The sequence below is a fragment of the Lynx canadensis genome, chromosome B1 (assembly GCF_007474595.2).
Source record: "Lynx canadensis isolate LIC74 chromosome B1, mLynCan4.pri.v2, whole genome shotgun sequence".
NCBI lineage: Eukaryota > Metazoa > Chordata > Mammalia > Carnivora > Felidae > Lynx > Lynx canadensis.
The window spans coordinates 118,005,778-118,027,776 of NC_044306.2; the positions used below are offsets into that span (position 1 = coordinate 118,005,778).

The 21,999-nt window shown below is 36.4% G+C and overlaps 1 protein-coding gene across 4 annotated transcripts in view; it reads right to left on the minus strand.

Moving 5' to 3' along the window:
- The window catches only part of TET2 (tet methylcytosine dioxygenase 2), a 136,829-nt gene that overhangs the window by 82,676 nt on the left and 32,154 nt on the right, over nt 1–21,999 (minus strand). For all 4 annotated transcript variants that reach the window (XM_030313329.1, XM_030313330.1, XM_030313331.1 and 1 more), the window contains exon 2: nt 14,025–14,169. The gene's annotated coding sequence lies outside the window, so the exon portion shown is untranslated. The remainder of the gene's footprint in view (nt 1–14,024; nt 14,170–21,999) is intronic.

Consider the following 21,999-nt stretch of genomic DNA (forward strand, 5'->3'; position numbering starts at 1 on the left):
CCTTAATCATGACTCTGGCTCTTTCTGGGATTGCCTACTGCTTGTCAGCGTCACTACTATAATTAAGAGTTCAGGTAGGTGTGTTTCCCAAAGCCAGACAATCCTTTCTGTGGGATGAAATGTGCTAATACTCTAATCAATATATACAAAGACCTTTCTCTGACACAAAGCACATTTACTTCCCAACTATTCACAGTATTGTTGAGGATTTTAAAAACTTAGAAACAAGATTATTTTCCAATAGATCCACAGTTTAAAACCCTCTCCTATTGCATCCTTTTCCAACTATCTTCTAAACTAATTTGGTGCTTTGTGTACCCTGGTGAAATTATATAGGCCAAATATAAATTTGTATGGGGCTCCATGTAAGAATGGAAGTAATTCTTAGGATAGCACAGTCGTATGGCTCACTTTTGTTTTCCTCCCTAATCTCACATAAAATGTTCCAAAGTAAACAACTTGATATTGATAGATAGCACTTTCCCAACTCTCTTCCTTGTTTAGTAAATCAATGATAATCATTATTCATCTGCCAACCATTTATTGATTACTTACCATGTTCCAAGCACAGCGTTAGGGATCATAATAAGAATAAAAGAGAAGTTCAAGTACTTCAGGAGCTCAAACATCATTAGGTCATTTTCAGCTTATTGGGAAGACTATGCAATTCAAATGTTTCACTGACCCTTCTTAAACATTAAAAAAATATTTGGCCAGGTATCCAATTATATTTGATACGTTTGTTGACTCGTGTTCTGCTTTGGTCCAGAAAACATTTGCATTTACTAAATTTTCATTTTGCCTGCTATAGTTCACAACCATTCTATTTCTTCACAATAAACTCTTTATGGTGTTAATATTGTGTCCCCTATTTTGCTATCAGTAATCCTATACAAAACTACAGAACATGAAGGGTGGTACTTTCTCTTCAATAAATTATCAATAATGGAGAAAAAAAAACACCCAAGCTTCATTACAAAAAGTAGAAATATGGTTCAAAATAAGGGCTTAATATGGCCTTGATTGATTAAAGTTATGATGGTACTAAAAATATTAAGTATCACTCACAAGAGGACAAAAAAAGATTTATTGCCTTTAAGGAAAACAGAATTTCAGAGATGAAAAACAATCACTAAGGTATCTGAGAACAATGAGTAATTAGAAAAGTGTTTCCTTTAATAATTTCTTTAATAACAATGTATCAGTTTATAACAAAAGATTAAAAAGAAAAAACTGAATTACAGACTTTTTAAAATGGAGGTTGTATGCAGCAGTGGGTAGAAAGTTATTACATAAGCATTCAGAGCATCTGAGAGGTGGACTCAATGCAACCAGTAATTCACCTGCTTACCCTGAAGCAGTCAGCCTACCTCCCAGAACACTCAGGCTTCTCAAAGGCAAGGGCTAGGAAAAACAATTAATTTGATTTTCATATTACTTTCAACATCATCCATCCATTAAGTAAGATTAATATATGCTATTTATCCACAGTTTTTGCAAATCTTCTGTAATAATAAAGTTTGAAGAGATAAGTGTGTGTGTGTGTGTGTATGTGTGTGTGTGTGTGTGTGCGTGTGTGTGAGTGTGTGTGTATGTACTCATTCATATATTTCTCTGGGAACTAGTTCATTGGGCATACATCTATGTTCAAAATATATCAAGGAATGAAGTTGGGGGACAGTGTTATCTCACAAAATATGCAGCAGTTTCCATGGTCACACAGATCTGGAGGGCAGGAGTTGGTAATGTAAAGATTTTGGATGAAGGTGTCCTGTTAATAATACCATAGTAAACTATATTGGCAGGAATTCAACTCTATCCCCAACTTGGAGGTGACCTTCTATTGCTTTATACTTTGCTTCATATAATCCATGATTAGTAGTCCTGAAACCCCCTCAGTAAAATTAAGTTAAAAAAAAAAAAGCTCATAAATAAGTAATACCTCCACTTACTAAAGTGCCTGGTTTAAATGTTATCAACTGTGGGGCGCCTGGGTGGCGCAGTCGGTTAAGCGTCCGACTTCAGCCAGGTCACGATCTCGCGGTCCGTGAGTTCGAGCCCCGCGTCGGGCTCTGGGCTGATGGCTCGGAGCCTGGAGCCTGTTTCCGATTCTGTGTCTCCCTCTCTCTCTGCCCCTCCCCCGTTCATGCTCTGTCTCTCTCTGTCCCAAAAATAAATAAACGTTGAAAAAAAAAAATAAATGTTATCAACTGATAATTTTATCTGCAGAAAACTATTGAGCACTGCAATGGGAACAGAAACCAGCATAGCACCAATGCACACATTATTTATCATTTTTAAATCTTTTTTTGCCTCACATCTGTTGTGTTATTTATTATGAATATATGAAAATATACTTACACGTCCAACAAAATTTTTAAGACATACCTTGCATTAAACAATAGAGCAAGCAATATATACTAGTATGTATCATTTCAATAGGAAAAGGTTTCTTCTCCATTATGTATTTGGGGAAAAAAATGGAGCCTCTTTTGGAGAAGTGATTTTGTTTTAAAGGGAAATTTATCCCAACTTTTAAAAATATATTGAATGTAATGTTTCCAAATCAAACTCTTGATTTGTAAGTACTTAAATGATTCAGCTGAAAAACTGATTTTATTTTATTTTATTTTTTTTAGAATGATTTTTCTTGAGCCAATTTATTGGGTTGAGCCTTCTTACACAAAGGGACTTCTCAAGCCCATGTTTGTTCTTTCACATTGCCCTAATGTATCTGCTTTATTATTATTATTATTATTATTATTTTAATATGAAATTTATTGTCAAATTGGTTCCCATACAACACCTGGTGCTCATCCCAAGAAAAACTGATTTTAAAGACAATTCTTCTCAATCTTCTCGGTATAGGATTCATCAACAGGTATTTCAATCAAGTTGTCTCAAGACAATAATCTCATGAACATGAAACACAACAACAGCATCCCAGTGAAGTCAACCTTCTTTCTCTTTTTGATTAAAAGTGTGACCTAGGTGTTAAAAAAAGTGTGTGTGTGTGTGTGTGTGTGTGTGTGCATTCATATCAGACAAAGAAGAAGCAGTGTTCTCAGAAAGGAAGTAAATGAAGAGTAAAAAGGTAATTAGACTGTGGTTGAGTGAACATATAAAGAGTAGGGAGTTAGCAGATATTTTTATATATAAACATCCCTTTTCCGATGTTGACAAAACTCTTGAAGGAATTTTCCCAAATAGAAATAATGATGAACTGATGCTTAGGGAAACAATAGTGGAAGTTTAAAGCTTAAATACATCAGTTCTAATGTCCTCTAAAAACAAATTCACAGTTCTTCATATCCTTGCCAGTTGTGCTTATTATATCATTCTGACCCTCATATTCTAATGTGATTTAGACCAAACATTCTCAGGTTTCTATGATCTATTATCAGGTGTATTAGCTGCTATTCCTGATAAATTGGTTATATGGAAAATTAAGTCTATCAATGGATCAAAGATGAAAAATGCATTATCTGCACAACCAATGGAACAGTATGTTCCCTCTTCCTAAGCAAAGGCAAACAGAACCACAAATTCAGAACTGAGAAAATTGCTTCTACATGTTCAACCCTATCTTATTTTTATTTTTTAAGTTTATTTATTTTGAAAGAGTATGAGTGAGTGAGAGAAAGAGAGAGAGAGAGAGAGAGAGAGAGAGAGAGAGAGAGTGTGTGTGTGTGTGTGTGTGTGTGTGTGGGAGAGAGAGAGAGAGAGAGAGAGAGAGAGAGAGAGAGAGCAGAGAGGCGCAGAGGGCAGAGAGGGGTAGAGAGAGAGAGAGAGGAGAGAGAGAGAAAATCCAATGTGGGTTAGATCTCACCAACCATGAGATAATGACCTGAATTTCAATCAAGGGTCTGGCACTTAACCAAGACTGAGCCACCCAGGTGCCCTCAAGCCTACCTTCTAATACATCCTTAGGTTCATGATTCATAATTGTGTCCAACTCACTAAACAAAGTCCTTAAAATGACTCCAGTAAGGCCAGGCCAATTCAGTATTTGTCCTTTGTTTAGGAAAGGTGGACAAGGTGGGGGAAGGCTAGGGGAAGAGTGCATGAATAAGAAGTATTCTAAATTTTAGGTAAGATTTTAATTAAAAACATATGACTTGTTCTCTCAATGATTATCCACTTAAAATTATATCAAAATTTAAATCAGTAATATCAAAGACAACACAGAAGTCATCCTCATGAAATGTATGGAGGAAATGAGAAAGGGACAGAAGGCAGCATGTGTTTATAAACAATAAATGGAATGGAAACAGATTTTCATAAATTTGCCTAGGCTTAAAGGAGGAACTAAAAGTAAGAAAATGCAATTTAATGAATTAAGTGTTAAAATCTTCAACACTGATTTAGACCATCACAGTCACAAAGTTTCAATGGAAGAGATTTGGCTTATCAGCTGCTTGTGTGATGAAAAGTATGTTGTAGCTTCAGTGTGATGGGGCAGAGTGGTCTGGTGGGCAAGAAAGCAAGCGTGCCTCAGGACTAGACTGATAGAGGTACAGCACCCAGAGAAGTATAGGGGAACCCTAGGATCATCTGACGGTACCTGAAATACCCAACACCAAAATTTAATCTTTAAGGGATCTCTGTATGAAAAAGGGATCCAACATTCTGTACCAAATGTAGATTGTAGCTCAGCATGACACTAAACAAGTGAAATTTTCTAAAAATGTACTAAATCATTGAGTGGACCATTATTAGAAGAACCCAATGAGGTCTAGATTAGTCCTTTCTAGGAAGGCAATAAAGAAGAGTCCTACACGGGGGCACCTGAGTGGCTCAGGTCATGATGTCATGGTCAGCTCAGGCCATGATGTCACAGATCTCAAGTTCAAGCCCTGTGTCAGGCTCTGTGCTGGCAGCTCAGAGCCAGGAGCCTGCTTCAGATTCTATGTCTCCCTCTTTCTCTGTCCCTCCCCTGCTTGTGTGCTCTCTCTCTCTCTCTCAAAAATAAATAAAATGTTAAAAAAAAAAAAAAGAAGATTCCTGCATGGCATGAGAGGAAATCATTTTCTTTGAGCTTTTAAATACATAACTTTTCTCTCAGATGACAGTAATAGCAATTTTGTAATTTTACAAAATTTGCAATTGTAAATTACAAACTTATTAAATATTTTGAGTCACATAAATTAAGTAAACTGCCCTTTTTATCTTCTGGCCACTTCTCTCCCCCTTTCTGCCTTAACTGGCCTCAATAAAGATTTAAAGTAGGCATTTTATGATATATTCCAGTTATATGACCCATGTTAATGAAGAAAAGTCTCTTCTACATCATTAATAAAAATTAAAGTTTTTAAAAAATATTTTGATATTCTCTTCTTTCCTATATGATCATAACCCCTTCACTCAACCAAAAACTTTTAAATACTTACTATGTACTAAGCATTCATTCAAATATGTTTTACTACTTTGCTACTCTAGGATAACTAATAGAATAACCATCATAGTAATCTCAGTTTTTAAAATGTCTAAAAAGTGACTCACCTTGAGAAGGTAGAACTTTTGAAAATGAAAATTTGGACAACTGAAGTACAAATTAAACAAAGACATCTAGTGCATTTTACTTTCAGAAAGTATGAAACTGAATAAGAGAAATAAAACCTTTTTGAGACCATCTGGTTTTATACTTTTAATAAATATGACACAAGGCTACACATTTTTTTGTTCTAGGTGAAATACATTTAAAATTCTAAGTGTTCAATTCTGCATTTTAATTGAGAAGATTATTTACTCTCTTCTATGAATTCTTACAATCTAGAAAAGCTATGGATTCTAAAAAATCACTTTACTCTTGGTTAGAGAACCTGGAGCTCAAAAATCTTTCCAAAAATGCTCTCTAGAGATCTAGCATATTGATTTAGCCCTGCGAGCTTGCATATAATCCCAGCTATGTCCTCCTAATACCACAAAGCACCTGGATAGCAATGCCAAACATATGGACTCCCATAGAGCCTATATTGTAAAGTACACTGACCACTTTTCTCCTCCTCCCTGAGACTGAAAAACAGAACAAAACAAAAAACTGCTAGATAAAAAAATCTATCATCAACTAAACTTTCTGAAATTTTCAAAACATTTCCTGAATTCATGTTTTTTTACTGAACAAGGTCTTGAGTGTATATATTCATTAAAATTATCACCCAATAGACCTTAAATATCATCTACAACAGCTTTCAAATTTCTCTTCCTAGAGTGAAACATTTATGTTCATCAAGACTACTGGAATTAGGGGGCGCCTGGGTGGCTCAGTCGGTTGAGTGACCAACTTCGGCTCAGGTCATGATCTCATGGTTTGTGAGTTCGAGCCGGGCGTCGGGCTCTGTCCTGACAGCTCAGAGCCTAGAGCCTGCTTCTGATTCTGGGTCTCCCTCTCTCTCTGCCCCTCCCACGTTCATGCTCTGTCTCTCTCTGTCTCAGAAATAAACATTAAAATAATAATAATTAATAATAATAATAATACTAATAATAATAAAAGACTACTGGAATTAGAATACTGAATACATCCCTAAAGTCTCCCAAAATAGCCAACAAAAGCACAAATCCCAGTAGTAATACATTTAATTTGGGTAGGATTCTGCAGCAGGGCGGTATATTTCAGGCATCAAATGTTACTTACACAGGTGTTAGTTACAACTGAGTATGTCTGGGGTTCAAGCTCTGAAACGATGTTAATTTTGTATATGATATTGCTATGTCAAGTTCCAGCTACTCACCTTCCCCAGTTCCTTACCTCCCTGCCTCCCATCCCCAAATGGGGCAAGAGTTGTATCTATTTTAGTTAGGGACTAGAGGGGACAAAGAAAAAATAAAAGATATGAAAAGGTTCACAAAGTGAGTTGTTTTAAAGAGTGTGATTGAGTCCCTACTATGTAACCAGACACTGCAAGCTCTTAGGAATAAGAAGATAAGGCACAGTCTTTGTCCTAGAGATTTCAGTTTGTACAGAAATAGACACAAATGACTACAGTAAGTATGGTGTTTGAGGAACACGAGTGCTACAAATATGAGGCTTGGCTGATGAGAAACCTGAGCTGGGTCTTTATGGAAAAGGGGGAGGAGAGGGGCAGCCACTACCAAGGCTTGAATGTGTAAAATATAATGTTATGTTCAAGACATATAAAGAGTTAGGAATAATTACCTCACAGAATCTGAGGGACAATATGGTGACATGGAGGTTGACGAGTAATTAAGAACCAGATAGGGATATCAAGTGCACAGTCTATTTTCTGTAGGCTGTTTTCCAAACTGAGTATTTTAGGTACCAGGGGTTCACAGAGCTGTTCTGGGCCACACTAGCTAAAGAGGGGGTAAGTAGGTGACCCCAGGAGCCCCCACATTGCATCTGTCTCTGCATGGACCACAAGAATTCCATTATAATTTTAAAAACTTTGTGGGTTGGCGTTGGGGGAAGCTTCCTACTGCTTTAGCAAAGTTTAACAGTGGGTATCCATCAAAGGGCATTAAGGAGGAGTGTACATGGTTAGATATGCACTTAAGAATGAGCATACTGGGACACTTTAAATTGACCATCAGAAAAAAAAAAAGGGATAGACGCAGAAGGAACAATCAGGAAATGATTAATTCATGGAAAAAGTGAGCAAATTCTGAAAAGAGGTAAAAGTTACGGATATGCTGGATTTAGGGGTATGGGTGGAAAAGAAAAGCAGAAGTTCTTGCCCAATGAGTTCAATATTCTCAATAAAGTAGGAAGCAAGCTGGCTAGGGGGATTTAAGGAAGGATGTTACGTGAATATGTGTGTGTACACATGCGTGAGTATGGAGGAGATTTAAGATCTTGAGAAGATGGCCAACGTTTTTTCTTTTCCTTAAAGTCCCTCCAGACTCCCAGCAAAATTCAAGGACTGTGCATGCCTTTGAGAATTACAAAACTGCTACACACATATACAACATTAACTATACGATCACAGATTCTCCAAGAAACCCATTAATTGTTCTCCCAATCTTCTCAATATTAAAAAAGCCAAGATAGGGGCGCCTGGGTGGCGCAGTCAGGTTAAGCGTCCGACTTCAGCCAGGTCACGATCTCGCGGTCCGTGAGTTCGAGCCCCGCGTCGGGCTCTGGGCTGATGGCTCAGAGCCTGGAGCCTGTTTCCGATTCTGTGTCTCCCTCTCTCTCTGCCCCTCCCCCGTTCATGCTCTGTCTCTCTCTGTCCCAAAAATAAATAAACGTTGAAAAAAAAATTAATAAAAAAAAAAAAGCCAAGATAACACATTACAGTAGTCCGGCTCCTCACTCCCGCCCCTCCCCTGCCCATCAGTGGTTTCACTTTCTGCGATTTTGGTTATTGGCGGTCATTCACGATCGAGAAGCAGATGATCTGCCTTTTGACTTATGGTCACAAGGTCAGTAGTAGCCTAACGCTATGTCATAGTGCCTACGTCATTCACCTCACTTCACCACATCCTATAGGCATTTTATCTTCTCACATCATCACAAAAAGAAGAGGGGTGAGTATAGTACAATAAGGAGAGAGAGGGTACATTTATGTAACTTTTATTACAGTATATTGTTATAATTATTCTATTTTTAGTTGTTGTTAATCTCTTACAGTGTCTATAAATTAAACTTTATCATAGGTATGTATGTGTAGGAAAAGACAGTATATATAGGATTTGGTACCATCCACAATTTCAGGCATCCACTGGGGATCTTGGAACATTTCCCCCATAGATAAGAGTAGACTACATTATTTCACATTTTGAGAAAAAGCTTTGGTCAGATTAACATCTGTAAATATGGGTAAACATTAATAATGTCTTTATTTGCATTGCAACTTTCTTTCAGAAGACAAAGTGTCTTCACCAAGACTTTCATTTCTGCTTAAATATCCTATGAGATCAATGGAGACAACTGATACTTCACTGTTTGATGGGGAAACTGAAACAAGAATGGTGAAAATAACCTTCATAGTGTGTAGTCTATTTTAGCATGGCTTACCCGTTCTAAACACATAGTACTGGTCACATGTGGATAGCCGTTAATGCAAATAAAAAATGCTACAGTGCTATTTGTGAATTCAGGGATTGCCAAAGTTCTTAGCAGAATCCCATGAGAATGTCAATAGTTTCTATAATTCAGTCTCTTGGGACATAGAGACAATGAGACCAATCTGGGCCTTAAAATATATACCAGATAAGGCTTTCACATGGTTCAATTATGACTTGTATCATAATGTGCCATGTATAATGGAGAGAGTAAAGAAACAAAGAATTGTAGCACTACTATAAAATTTCTATAAATAGAAAAATAAACATTTTCCTTCTTTAAATACACTTTTGCACACTTGCTAGATAATTACATTTTATTAAAAAGAAGGAAACAGTAACAGATGGGTAGGAGAGTAATAGTTTGAAGACAACTGCCTTAGATGATGTCTAGGATCTATTTTTGTTTTAAAGTCCTGTGACTCCATGGATAAATCAATTGGGTTTGTTAGAATAAGGATGATGGGTTTCAGTTCATAAGACTGGTCTGAAAGGAAAGGACACTTGGAGTCTTAATTTTCAAGTCTAGGTGATTTAAGTTTGAAATAAGAAAAGTGACTTTTTCTTCTGAAAGATAAACAGAAAAAAATGCAGTATTAGAGATAAAAGTGTTCTGTTTCCAATTATTGATGAAATAGAAAGATGACTTATTTTTCAATCAGGATACATCAACCATGACGATAGGTAGGAGAGGATGACTAAGAATGAAGCTTCTAAATGAGTAGGGCCTGTTTCGTGAGAAAGGGTGAACATGTCCATATTAATTAGAAGAATGGCTACAAGAGAGTTCTAATGGGCAAATCCAAACCTTCTAACTCCTTTCTCCACAAACAAGATGGCAAAATACAAATCACTAGCATTTCTTACAGATGACAGGGAGGTGCAGTAGGTCTCAATATGGCCACCTGGGGCCAGGTTTTGCCAATAGCTAACGGTCATTGATATGACCGTTAGGAAGTCATGTGTCATGTCTGGGTAACTTTTAGTCTGCCATAATATTAGCCAATTGGACTAAGGTGGTATCTAATGGCCCACTTTTGAGCAACACTTTTATGATTCTGTTAATCCAGCTTGGTGTAAAAAGAAAAAAGGCAGATTCTCATGCATTTTTTTTTGTGCCAAGTTAATATTTACATGGATTCCAATGCACAGTGAAAGTTGCTCTTAGCAATTCAATTCAGCCTGTCAAACATTGCATGGACTTTATCCTTAGTAGTTTTAAGGACACCTACAGTGGGTTATCTCACCTCAGTCACCATGAATTCAGATGCACAATATGCCCTAATATCCCTATTCCCTTTAATGCCAACACTTAATGGGTCCTTTAAAACCTGTAGAGAAACCTTTGACTCTTCTTCTGTATCTCCTAATGGCAATTAGTGATCAAATCCTCAGGATTTTCCCTATCAAATCGATCTTTCTTTTTCAGTCCTATCTCTAATATCACAATCCACGTTCTCAACCCACTCCTGAATCACTTCAGCCACTTCCGCCATCTCCGTACTCTGCTAAACTTGTATTGTTAGTGACCTGAATGCATCTTTCTACTCGCCTGCTTCCATTGCTCCTTGCTATTTGTATGATGGCACGTAATAATCTTTAGCCTGGACTTAGGGCTTTCCAAAATTTGGCCTCACCTGCTTTTCTAGCTTCTTTCCCACCACTTGCCATCTCTATACCAGATAGCCTCCCATTGCCTTCTTCCCCCTTGTCCTTTGCCTAGCCCTCCTGCCCTCAAAGCCAACATCCTTATTTCACTCCTTATTTCAAACATCTTATGTTTCTCTTCCACTTCTCCACTAGGATGTCATTCTCCATTTGGTTTGTTGTTGTTATTATTGTTTTTATGGATGATAGTGTGAGGGCTATGGAGCTGTGATGTCTAACAATAACTTTTATTAGAACTTCTTTGGAGATTTTCTTTCAGCGTTATTTTTAAAGTGCACAATGTGATGATTTTCTATCTATATACATTGTGAAAGGATTCACCCTCCATCAAATTAATGAACATATTCATCACCTCACATAGTTTACCTTTTTGAGCCTGTGAAAACACTCTACTCTCTTAGCAAATTTCAATTATACGATACAGTGTTGTCAACTATAGACAACATATTATACATTAGATTCTCACACCTTCTTCATCTTATAACTGACAGTCTGTATTCTTGTGCCAACTATCCAATTTCTTCCTATCTTTCAAGATCCAGGCCACCATCTGCCATCATCCTTTGTGAAGTCCTCCTCTAACTGTTTTAGTCTAGATGGACCCTGCTATTCCTTGAACTTCCAAAGTTCCTACCTATATCACTTATATGGGTATATCACTTACAGATGATATATGATTTAGCCATGTAAAATCCTCTGGTTCTGTCTGAATCATTCTGTGAAAACTTTATACTCCTCTAGGTCTCTGTGACCGTCTCCTCTCCCTTTTATTCCCCATATGACTTTATGGTCTGTTTGTTTAATTATTATTTTTTTAGGTTTTCACTCAAAAAATAATCTTCTCATGAGGTCTTTCCTGACTACTCCATCTTTAATTGCTACCTCACCATCTCTCCAATTTTCTTTTCCTGTGTTAATTTTTTCATGCTTAGCACCTCTTGGTATTTAATGTGCTATACATTTTTATTTATTTATCTTGTTTATGTCTACCACTCTAGATTCTAAGCTAAACAAGGACAGGGACTTTTACCTTTTTGTTCAGTAATGTACCCCAGTTCCTAAAGAGTGCCTGGTACCTGACAGGTGCTCAAGAAATACATTTTGATTAAATTCATTATTTAAAACTGAAAGCAACATTAATAACATTAATAATAATGAACAACTGCTAATATAAAATTTAGAATTTACTTCTGCCAGGCCCTGTATATATTATCTACATATGTACATATATCCATATATGTATATAATCCTATTATTATTATGACCTATTTTCCTCCTTGCCAAATAAAACAGGACTTAAAGAGGTTAAATAATTTCTCCAAGAACACAAAGCTAATAAATATTACTAAAAATAAGTCCTAGGTTTATTTACCACTGAAAGTATCTCCTAGGCTAAGCTTATCTCACTATAAAAAGCTAAATGCAAAATAATATTCTTCTTTGGATTTGAGGGAAGATCTCTTCTGGAAGTTAATTGTGAAATCTCTCTCTCTTACAAATAGCTAATACTTTAATTTCTTCTTTTCTTGTTAGTAATTTCTCTTACATTTTTCCCTAAACTTCGCACTTCCTTCCTTACCTATCCTTTGTCTCTGAGGAAAGTTCTGTTATGATTTTACTAAAGAAGTAAAACTTCCATCTTCAAAATGCATCTCAGTTCTCATGTAAAGGTCAAGTACAGAATGAGTAGCCACAGTCCTCACAGTGAGAGGTAAAGCATCCATTTCGGGAGGAGGGGAAAAGAAAAGAATGCTTTATTCATAATTACCTAAGATTTTCCAGCATGAGAGGGGAAAGAGGAAGTCTATTTTCAGTGACAATGAATACGCTAAAAATATTAGCATGCAAGGGGAAAATTTTCATTCTGAGAGTTAGTAGTGCTGAGTTCTCTTTTCCTTACAGAAGTGACTTAAAATTCCCAGAGCAGAGAGGTAATCTAGGCAGATGTACTTGCCTTATGTCTTGAAAATGGCAACATCTAGGAATCATGGGAGTTTAACTGAGGACACACTGGGAAGGATTTCTCAGCACCAGGTCAGTCTCTAAGAAGTATCAAGTGGCAGAGTGGATACTTATATCCTCAGGCGTCTAGAGTGAGGGCAGAGATTATAGCTACACAGGCCTTTTAGAAGATTTGTTATGCTGAATGCATAAACAAGATTCAGTGAAACTGAAAATGAATTACCTGCTAGAAGAGTTACAAAAGGAAAAAAAAAAAGACTCATTCTTTTTTTTTTTTTAACTTAACCTCCATTTTCTTTCCAACAATGCCCCTGAAATTTTAACTGACTTACTTATAGTACAGGCAAAGGTATACATGAAATTCATTCTGATGTCCATCTTAAATATTTTGGAAAAAATATCAGTTCCTCACTTTTGTTTATCTATACAGATGGTCTGATAAATAACCTTTAGGTTGGGACACTCATTAGCCTGTCAGTGGCATTAAGAACAAATTGATCTTCCGACTTCAGCCAGGTCACGATCTCGCGGTCCGGGAGTTCGAGCCCCGCGTCGGGCTCTGGGCTGATGGCTCAGAGCCTGGAGCCTGTTTCCGATTCTGTGTCTCCCTCTCTCTCTGCCCCTCCCCCGTTCATGCTCTGTCTCTCTCTGTCCCCAAAATAAATAAGCATTGAAAAAAAAAAAAAAAAAAAAAAAAAAAAAAAAAAAAGAACAAATTGATCTTTATTAACATCAGTGTAGATGAAAAAAGTAGTTGGTATCTCCCTCTCTGTCAGTACCTCTATTTATAGTTTCAGAAAAATCATGTGAAAAATTACATAGGCCCTCCTGATATCTGCCACTGTGTACTCTGGTTCTCTGATAGTTTGGTGGAGCTAAATTATCATGAAAACTGGCTGCCTAGGTTTAGTAGGCGCTCATTTTTTCTGGTCAGCAAATAACCACAAATAATCAGGTTTTTTTTGGTCCTAACAAATTGAGACAAAGTGGCCATAAGTGAGGTACAAATGGGGAGGAGAAATACTGTGACAAGTGGTTATAAATATCATGTTTCTCCATGCTTATAGCTATTTTTGAATGGCTCTTTTTAAATTCAAAGACACTGAGAATATGATGAAAATCTTCTTTTTCTCCAGAAAATTTTATATATACACATACATACATATGTACATACAAACATACAAGTCAATACAAAACTTCAGGGAATTCATAGGTCATAAAATGCAACCCATATGTCCAAAGCATAGATAATTAAGGTATTTGAAGGAATACAGAAAAATTTAGAGTTGAAGGTTAGAAGAGAGACTATTAAATTAGGAATAAATTTATATTCCTTAGAAACCAAGAACCAACTGTCCCCAGTGTCTTACCAGCAGTTCTGTCCCTTACTGCTCCTCCTGGATCATGGCCTGTTGGCTGCTGCAAAGCCCATCTCCTGCTTCCAAGGGTGGTAACTCAACAGGAGCAAGGGCGAGTAGACAATCTTGAGAGGGTCTGCTGATGATGTTGGCCAGCCTAGAAAAGACACAGAGTTTGAGTATTTTTAAGTTTGCAAAAAGGAACAAGAAGTACATCTAGTCTGAAAGCTATTATGTAAAGTTTAAAAAGTTATAGGTGTCCATAACTGGATATTTTAACAGCCAGTGGCTGTTAAAAAATTCAGGGCTGGAGGATATTTCTCAAAGCCGTGAAAACTCCCAAATGCACCATAATATAATACTAGTTATTTGTAGAGGACTTTGCAATGTCCCCAGGACCTCTGCCTAATCAGCAATTCTCATATCTTGATCATGATAATCAATTAGTCTTGGGACCTACTGGCTTCATTACTTCATCTACTGAATCCAATGGTTCTCAGCTTTGTTTGCAATAGTATCACCTGCGGGAAAAGCTGAGGCCTCATGCGCAGACATTCTGATGTGTTGGGCTAAAATGAAGCTTTATTTCCCAGGTAATTCTAAGGGGCTGCCAGGAGTGAGAATCATTAATTTAAGGCCTTATACTTATTGAGATGCAACACTAACTTAACTTATAAATAGCAAATGTTGATATAGAATATACTATATCAAGCCAACGTGCTAAATGCTATGAAAAAGGTAAAAGCATTATAACATGTGGTCCCCATGCTCAGGGATTTTATTAGTCAAAAGATTGAATATAAACTTTAATATGATCACCTAACAAGACACATGCTTTGAAAATATAACCAAGTGAGGCTTCAGTAGTCTAACATGTAGTGAAAATCTTGGATGCTACAAAAGTAGAGATGACCGTGAATTTAAATAAGGGAGAAAGTTTAATGCATGAAGAAAGTCACCTGAGTTCTAAGGGCAGGGTGAAAGAGAAAAGACAGGAACAGGGAAAGAGCATTGTTTTCAGGCAAGGACACAGCTTCACGAAAAAGTGCAGCAAATTGAGGGAGACTAAAAAGCCCATTCTGACTGATGGCTTTCCATTAAGGAGCATTAGAAGAATATGAAGAGGCAGATTTGAGCCAGAATGTAAAGACTAGTGATAAATGGCTAAATGAGTTGGGCCATTTTCTGGAATATCTGGGAATAGTATGTGGAATAGTACTGAAAGGTGTTGAAGGCCCATGTCCCAAGGGGTCCTAGTAAATTTACTGGGTTCTTAGTAAATGCCAGACACTGTGCTTGATGTACTACATATGTTATCTCATTTAACACAAACATCTGGTGAGGTAGTTATTATTATCCCTATATTACATAATAAGAAGGGAGGACACTTGATTTTCTCACAATTCCATAGCTAGAAATAGTAAGCCAAGACTATAGACATGCTGTTTCTTTAGAAACAAGGCATCATAAAAGTTGTGTACTGAGTTTTTAAAAATTGAGATATAATTCACATGCCATAAAATTAATTCTTTTAAAGTGTACAATTCTGTGGGTTTCAGTCAAAAAGTTGCCATTGTTGCCACTATCAAATTCAAGAATTATTTAATTATTTATTTTATTTAATTTTATTTATTTAAATGTCTATTTATTTTTGAGAGAGACAGACAGAGACAGAGCATGAGCAGGGGAGGGGCAGAGAGAGAGGAAGATACTCCGAAGCAGGCTCCAGGCTCTGAGCTGTCAGCATACAGCCCGATGCGGGACTTGAACTCACAAACTGTGAGATCATAACCTCAGCTGAAGTTGGACGCTTAACCGACTGAGCCACCCAGGTACCCAAATTCAAGAACAATTTAATCACTCCCCAAATAAATCCATTACCCATTAGGAATCAGTCCTCGTTCATCCATCCTCCAGCTAATCCCCCTTCTGTTTCTGTGTATTTACTTCTTTTGGATATTTCAAATAAATAAAATCATTCAAAATGTGGGTTGTTTTATGTCTGGTTTCTTTCTTTTAGCATAATTTTTTCAAGTTGATCTATGTTTAGTGTGAATCAGTACTTCACTCCTGTTTATGGCTGAATAATATTCCACTGTTAGGAATACCACACTTTATTCATGATGGATATTTGGGTTATTTCTACTTTTTAGCTATTATAAATAATGCTGCTATGAACATTCATTTACAAGCCTTTTTATATTGTGGTCTAATATATACAACATAAAATTTAGCATTTTAACCATATTTTAAGTGTATAGTTCTGTAGCATTAAGCAGTCTTATTGTTGTTATGCAACCATCCATCCTTATCTAGAAATTTTTCATCTTCTCGAACTCAAACTCTCTGCCCATGAATCAAGAACTCCCCAGGGTGCCTGGGGGGGGGGGGCTCATTCAGTTAAGCATCCAATGTTTGGTTTTACCTTAGGTCATGATTTCACAGGTTGTGAGTTCAAGCCCCACATCAGGCTCTGTGCTCTGCACTGAGATTGCAGAGCCCGCTTGGGATTCTCTCCCTCTCCTTCCTTCTCTGCCCTTCCCATGCTCATGCATACTTTCTCTCTCTCTCTCTCAAAATAAATATACCAAAAAAAAAAAAAAATCAAGAACTCCCCAGTCTCCCCTCTCCCAAGCCCCTGGGAAACACAATTCTACTTTTTGTCTCTATGAATCTGATTATTCTAGGTAACTCATATAAGCAGAAGTATATTTGCCCTTTTGTGACTGGCTATTTCATTTAGCATGTCTTCAAGATTTGTCCATGTTGTAGCATGTGTCAGAATTTCTTCCCTTTTTAAAGCTGAATAGTTTCCATTATATGTATACATCACATTTTATCTACTCATCTGTAGATGGACATTTGTGTTGCTTCCACCTTTAGGCTATTGTGAATAATGTTCTTTGAACATGGGTATTCTCTATTTGTAAGTTTTTGTGTGGACATACATTTTTAATTCTCTTAGAAGTGGAATTCCTAGAAATGGAATTGCTGAGTCATATGATAATTACGTATTTAACCTTCTGAGGAATTGCCAAACTTCTGCAGAGTGGCTATGCTATTTTACGTTCCCGTCAGCAATGTATGAGGGTTCCAATTTTTCCTTATCGTCACCAACACTTGCCATTGTCTTTTTTTTTTAAAAGTCATCCTAGTAAGTATGAAGTAGTAGAAGATTAAGCTTCTAAGTGATTAATACAAGATACAGACTTACTGCAGTAGTTCAGATACACTGAACAAGAGGTGAGTCTGAACAAGAGGGTGGCAGAGGAAATAAAATAAAATGATCAAGCAGGGAAATATTACTGATTGGGAAAGGAGTGGATATTTACTAACATTCTAGAAATAGGGAGAAAAAGAAAGGCTCAGTTGTGGTAGTAAAGCTTTGAGTTTAGTTGCAAAGAAAAACAATGGTATTAACCAGAGATAATTCTGAAAAGAAATCTGAAATGACAAAATAAATTCTTGACATGATATGTTTGAGAACCTCTATATTCCAAATAAATAATTATCAGACAAGAGGTCAGGGTTGGAGACAATGAAATATCTTGTGTTTTTAGAAAGGATCAAAGAAGCACTGGAAAGATTAGAAGAGGGACATTGTATACGCCTAGATTCCTTAAAGCTGGGTTTACTTATGGCTCGAAAGTTAAGGAATACAGAACAGAACCATACAGTTGCCCTCCTGTTTTCTGCTTAAAATAATAGAAAACTTACATAGTAAAATAATATATTCTTTATACTCGGAGCTTTACCAGAACTTTAGCTGTAAGTCCCTTGAAGTGGTATTAGATTTTTATCTATCCTTTCAGGCACTCAGGACACCAGTGCCCTCGGTTCAGAATGGTGTGAGCAGGCTTAGTGGTAACACTAAGGGTTGGCACAGATCAAGAGTCCTAGAGAAATGAGTGTCACTACAAGCAGTAATCTGGTGGGCTGGAAACCAGCTGGCAAACTATCATGGAGAACATGAAGTTACACTTTTTTATGCCCCAAACAGCCCCCTTAAAAAAGAAACCACCCCAACAATTAGAATGTACACCCACAAGAGACCACAAATCTCTCGTCACAACATAGTTCTTCAACAGTCCATGATCCTGGCACTGTTCAGTTTGGGAAAATCTCCAATATAGAAACATTCAGAAATCAATAGAGGGATGACTCGTGCTGGGTACCTTGACTGAAAGAAAAGTTTAATACTATTTAGGATGCTATGGTAAATATTCTCAAGGAAAATGCAAAACATTGTCAGTCAGCTTACACATTGAGTTTTCCCTCTGACCTGATATACTGAGATTATACAAAAAATCACCCAGAAGACAAAACAGAACAAACACGAAGGCAACTGCTGAAGACAAAGGTTAAAGTAAGAGCCATAAGAGAAAAAATAATCTAAGAGGGAAAGCCTATGAGTATGTTTAAACGTTCTCATTCCCACACACATATCCACATTTTTATTTTCATGAAATAAACCTCAGGGTCAAAGTTGTAATCTTTCTGAGGATAATGTGGTTCCAAGTCAGATTTTTGTTTCCTAAATTAAAGTCTATTCTGGCATTTAATCTTCATAAACCATTCACTGTGTCTTAAAAGGATAGTATCTACTCTCTACAGTATTTTCTATAATGTAGATTAAAAAAAACAATGACAATAAAAATTGCTAAGATTTATTGAATGCATTCTTAGCCATTTAATCTTCAAAATATTGTCAGCTGTGTCCTTTAGCACACACTTTGTAGGTGGTGGACGTCCAGAGCCTGTGCTCTTAGCTACCATGCTTCATAAACCTCTGACCAGGTAGAAGAGATTCAGTGAAGGAAACATTTCATTTTGGTGAAAGAGAAATTATTCTGTATTTCAAACCCTAGAAGCAGACACTTTCTCTCAAAATCAAAGTAAAACTTTTCTCTGCCTATAAACATGTTACTTTACCTATAAACATGTATATATCAATACAAACTATGCATCATGTACAGAAATCTCTCTTTGGGGCCTTAAATATTGTCCTTTTAATCACTGATCAAAAGTCATGAATACTTTGATCACAAACTATGTTTATCCTGATGGATCTAGTCCTTCCTTTCCCCTTTGTGCTACCTGTCCATCCTCACTGCATGTCTCTTCAAAGCTCCCAGCAATAGGTGTTTCCTTCTGTTGTGATGCCGCCTCAGCTGCTCCCCTGCTCAAATGTGATCCTCCTCCAGGTCTAAATGGGGTCACACTGGAGTTCACTGAAAGCAGGTTACTGACATCAGCAGGATATGCCCATAAAATGGTTTTCCTCCTCCATCTCCCCCTTACTCCCTCCCATACCCTTTCTCTGCAAGTACAGAATCCCAACTGTATGATGCCCAAAGGGAAGTGCTATTTCAGAATGTCAGCTGCTTGGCAGAAATGACTATTCTATTAATGCTTAAAAAAAAAAAAAATCACTACAGCAGTTAAAACTCTAAGAAGAAAACTAAAGGAAGTTTTCATGCGTATTTACTCCCTAAACTTCCTAACAGAGACAAAGTGGTGACTCCAAGGAAAAATTCAGTAAGCCTTTAAAGAACAAATTCCACAATGCTAAAAACAAATATGCACCAAACAAGGGTGTTTCTAATCAATAATCTTTAAAAATCTAAAACTGCCAAACAAAGCTGAACTATTAGGCAGAAGCTGTAAATTGTTTGGCACCTATTTCCATTACACAAAGAAATTATTTTAAGAACCAACCACAGTGGGGCATCTGGGTGGCTCAAGTGGTTACATATCCACTTTTGATTTGGGCTCAGGTCATGATCTCATGGTTCGTGAGACTGAGCCCCACAATGGGCTCTGCACTGACAGTGTAGAGCCTGCTTGGGATTCCCTTTCCCTCTCTCTCTGTCCCTCCGCCATGCATGTGTGTTCTCATAAATTAATTAATTAATTAATTGATTAAAAAAAATAATGAATCACAGAAATGTAGATAGACAGACATAAATTCATTTGGTATTTTATGTAATTATCAGATCAATTTATATATCTTTCAGAAACAAACAAAAAGTTATGATGGAAGAGATATTTTTAAAAACCAAGATGGAGACACCAAATTAGAAGAAAACACTGAATAAAATTCAAACAGAAAATAACCCACATATAAATTTTTTCATCTGAGATGAAAACATTTCTTTGACATTCTGACACCTGCTAATATTTGACCTCTTTGGTCTGAGACTGGGCTATTATAAAGAAACAGAGATGTGCCCAATATCTTAACTCTGAAAAGCCAACAGAGAACGTGGTTTACAATTCCCTGTAACAGAATTGCCATTCCTAACATCCAAGCATTTGGGGGATCCTGTCTAGAAATTTCATGTGGTGAACGAGAGGAAAGAGGTAAAGAAAAGCATGTGTACTTATTTAATGGCTTGTCTGTCATTTCCTTTTTTCTTCACACAGAACTTGGAGAGTTGGCAACTGTATTTATATGGTTGACTGCAGGACAATAATTCTACTGGGAGCTAGGTTTTGAGCTGAATCTCAAAAGAAATTTCTCTCATAACCCTTACAAACCCATAAACAAACTAAGGAAGTGGGAAGATGGAAGATATAACCAAAGTATAAATCCATCGCAGGTTCTAATTTTGACATTAATCCTCCATAACTTCATGATCTTGAGCCAGTCACTTGAGGAAAATGAGGACTAGAGAAGTCTATAGAATGCTGAATTGTATTATCTCTGTTCCAAATCAGGTTTAGGCTTTATGATTGTATGACTTAGATACTATCTGATTTGATATGGATGGAACAAATACATGTTATTTTAGAAAAGGAGGTATTACAAAAATGAACAAGGTGTAAATAATTAGCAAAATTATATTGGTAGATTTATCCCAATTTAAATACGCTTATATGACATTAAAACCTTATAATAAATAATTCTTACATTATAATATGTAACTGTAAGCAATGGCCACGATGCTCATTATTGATTGCAAAGAAATTTTTACATGTATATTCTATTCTAGAATATACAATATATGTTCTATTCCTTCAGATATGGCAATTTCATGTTATAAAGTGCTGTAATGAATTTTTCAGAGTAATGAAGCTACTACCATGGTTCATTTAGAGTCAGTTGCTAATTACATCCATTTATAACAGCCATAGATTGTGGATCAATAACTTGGTAGACTGTGCTTTTTAAAAAACTGTTTCAAATCTGCAACATTAACCTAGCTATTTTTAAAGTGAGTTCATTCTCCTTACTCTTTAGTAAAATTACTAGGTATATACTAACCCAGTTTTTTTAGGACAGATGGAAAGTAAAAGAAAAAAAATTTAAATCATTAATTATGATATAAATTATTCAACAGCCCAAAGAATATCTTCATGTAAAAATGCTAGAAGTCATATGGGCTATGTGAGCTAAAGTTTAAAGCCATTACATTAATAACATCAATACAAACATCAAAGGATCAATGGGAAAAAAATCTAATGCTTGACGAGATGACAAACTGTATAAATAAAATTTTATATTATATGTAAAACTGCCAACACTTGATTTATTACTATTTGTAAAAACCAATATTGCTTCAGTTATAATACTGTCTACATTTTGCGCTCTAAAATTAAACAAGGAAATGTTATCAAGTCCTTTTTCTAATTAAAGGCAAAGAAAGGAGAATGGAAACTCCACAAATTTCTCAAAGATTCGAATTTTATTTTGTTCCTTAAAATGGAATATTACACTGAAAAGATGCAGAACATACAGGAAAACTCTGAAGCTATGCTTACCAGGACCGTTAAAAACAAATTAAGCATTTTGCAAAATTGAAGTGTCATTAAGATGATATCAAATACTTTTATCATAAGATCTTCTTAAAAACAGTTTTTTAACCATGAAATTAAGACAAATAAATGGTGATTCTCTTGCCATGGACATGAGTGGTAGCAAAAATAGTTATAGCTGGCATGATGAAACATGGGTCATAGGGCTGGAGGAGGGTTTTAGAGCACA